Here is a 3228-nt window from a genome sequence, read left to right on the forward strand (position 1 = left end):
GAATTCACATGCACCCTAAGAAGCTCAAATATGGCTCAGGTTATCCTAACGTGACCTCAACATGCTTTTGGGAAACTGAGCCAATGTATCTGGCTTTGAGTCTGAGGCTCCAGATCAGTAAAGATAGCCCCCCGTAGGAACATCTATAGGACGGGAACATTTGCTCAGCCCTCAGCCAGGCTTTGTGGGTATTCTCATGATAAAGAAAAGCATTTGTCTGTGACCTTCCTTTTCTTCTTCTCCACTACCACCTCAGGCCTTCTCTCAGGCTGAACCAGCTGAATCCACATGGGGCCCAGTGTGGAAGGAGGCGGACGGGGAGGGAGGGCGGCGGGGCGGGGAAGTGTGGAGGGGTCCAGCAGAAAGTGGAGGAAACACACGCACACAACTCACCTTCTCTGGGCCTCGGGGTCACTTGTCTGCAGTTTCTCGCTGTTCACACTTTTCCCTCCACTCCGTAAGCCGAGAAAGAAGGCCCTTAGAGGGAAACGTGAGATATCTTTTTACAAATATCCTTCAATGCCGCAGTTTATTAACACTGTCAGCCGAGCTGTGTCCTTCCCATTTCCACCACAATGTACAAAGTGGGAAACTTGCCTCACCGTTTTGTACCGGGCCAAGGGGCAAGGTCCCCTGTAATTTAAGGCTAAGATTCCAAATGCAGCCCAGTGTGGCCAAGACCCAAATTTCAGTAATAACTTCTCAGCCCCAGTTTTAAGATGCGTGCATCTTCGCTCTGGTTTGATGGTGCCGGAACCTATCTTTCTGAATTACGATGATGGCACTGCGTCTTATGCAGAATGACAGCGGCTGTGTTTGGTCTCTTGTTCTCTGGTTAAGTATGAATGCAATGTATCAGATCTATAACAGTACTGACGACTTCCTGCTTATTTGTTTTGGTTCCTCTCATTGCTGGTTCTACAAGCATTCCGAGCACCAGGTGCAGGCGCTTCACGGCCATCTGCCCGGTGTCAGCGTGGAGTCACTGCCAGGCCCGGCGGGTGGCCAGGACTCTCGCTTGGTGGCCTCGCTGCTGGCTGCCCACCCAACACCTGTCACCCATTTTCTTCCTTACTAAGAGTACCCTGGTATTGCTCTGGGGTACAAGGTACCCAGATGAAGAAAACGTCATAGTACACGAGATGCTCAGTGAAACTGGTTAGTTGTGATCCTCTTGTGCTAACCCGCTGTGCCTGGGACTCAGGACCAGGTCAGCCTGTCTGGTTTTGCTCAGTCCCTTCCCTCTCAAACTGGCCCAGATTCCTGGAGCCAAATGTATGCTCTGTCTAACCTCGGGATCAGTGTATTTGCCAGAAAGCATCTAGTCTCTCCCACCCCAGTAGGCCTATCGTTCCAGTCCTCCAGGCAAAACAAATGTAAAGGTTCTCAAATATTTTATTTCCTTGTTTTAGTCTAGAATTTTTTGTATCTCAGAGTTTATAAACATTCTCAAATATGTCTAGATATTACAATCTAGATCTTAGGTCACTCAACGTGCTTTCCCTTTATGACCTGTATTCATTTTCTCAACCCATTTTGAAATTTTGCCTGTACTGAAGGGACCAAATCAGTCACCTCCATTTCCAGAAACGTGCTCTTGTTCACAAATGTTTCATGGGCTTACCCACTTTAATCAGAGTGCCATCCAATCCGCTGCCATATCTGTATAAGAGCTTAGTTGGATTTCTTCCAATCTTCAGCCGCAGAGAACTTATTGGCCTACGGCTTCTGTCTCAAATGATTTCTAGTTCATAACAAGCTTGTCAACTGGTTTATGAAGAGGATGTTTTCCCACAGGTTCTGCACATCTTAAACAGTATCACTGGACCGTCCAAGGGAATCAAAAATGCCAAGTTCTGTTGAACTGTTTTCTGTGCTTGGAAACAATACTGACTATTGATTATACTTGCAGTTAGCATTGTAGTTCTGTTTTCGTTCTATCTTTACTAGTAATGCTAATATACTGAAGAAAAATAGAACGAAGGCTATTTTTATCTTGGAATCTATGATATCCCCAGGTAAAATTGAGAGGGAATTATCTTTTTAACTCTAAGGTTTTTCTAACTGTTTATTTTGAAAAAATTTCAAACTTATACAAGGGTACAAGAATCGTACAATGAACTCCCATAAGTCCTTCAGCTAGATGTATCAATTGTAAACATACTTCATTTTGTGTCACATAAAATGCATGTTTTATGTCTCCCTTTCTCTCTCTTTACATACGTTTTTATATGTAAACGTGTATGTACATATACATATAATTATACTATTATTATTATTAGTTCACCATTTAAGAGAAAGTTACAGACATAATGACCGTTTACTCCTAAATATTTCATCATATATTTCCCAATAAAAATGTCATTCTCTTATATAACCTCAGTAAAATGACCAAATTTAAGAACTGAATATTGCTATAATGCTATTATCTAATTTACATCCTAAATTTCACCAATTGCTCCAATACACTGATAAAGTTATAATGTTTTAAGGACATGTAGAAATTTAGTCAACATAGACAAGCGGATGTTAACTTGCTTTTGAAAATGAACCTATTCAATATATTATAAAGATAAAAAAACCTATGTGAGAAACAGATTCTGTGGTGAGAAACAGACTCAATCAACAAGAATTATTTAAGTATTCAAAAACCTATTGGAAGGATTACTTTGGCAATACATATACTAAAACTGAAACAATGCAGAGAAGATGAGCATGGCCCCTGCACAAGATGATACACAAATCCTTGAGATGTTCAATAGTTTTTTCAGAAAGGGAAAGAAATGGTTGAGTGTTATGGACTGAATTATGTTCCCCCCAAGTCCTTATGTTGAAGGCTTAACCCTCAATGTAATATATTTGGAGATAGAGCCTTTAAAATAGTAAGTAAGGTTACATAAGGGTGGGGCCCTAACCCAATAGGACCAGTGCTCTTTTGGGAGGAGGAAGAGACACCAGGGGTGCTCTCACACAAAGGAAGGACCATGTGAGGACCCAGGGAGAGGGAAGCCCTTTGTAAGCCAGGAAGAGATCTCTCACCAGGAACCCAACCATGCTGGTACTTTAATCTTGGACTTCCAGCCTCCAGAACTGTGAGAGATAAACTTCTGTGGTTTAAGCTACCCCATCTGTGGAATTTTGCTATGGCAACTCTAGCAGTTTAATTCACTGGGTAAAAATAGAGGTAAAAATCATAGACTATCCTTCTCACGAGATTCTTAAATTAGA

The 3228-nt window shown here is 42.0% G+C and overlaps 1 non-coding gene across 1 annotated transcript; it reads left to right on the plus strand.

Annotated features, from left to right (window-relative positions):
* Nucleotides 1–2661: 2661 nt before the first annotated feature.
* LOC115802070 (U6 spliceosomal RNA) lies at nt 2662–2766 on the plus strand. Its single transcript, XR_004022449.1, has one exon. It is a non-coding gene; the product is annotated as a U6 spliceosomal RNA (small nuclear RNA).
* The last annotated feature ends 462 nt before the right edge of the window (nt 2767–3228 follow it).

The sequence above is a fragment of the Delphinapterus leucas genome, chromosome 12 (assembly GCF_059928025.1).
Source record: "Delphinapterus leucas isolate spDelLeu-1000000601 "Yukka" chromosome 12, BTC_Dleu_Yukka2, whole genome shotgun sequence".
NCBI lineage: Eukaryota > Metazoa > Chordata > Mammalia > Artiodactyla > Monodontidae > Delphinapterus > Delphinapterus leucas.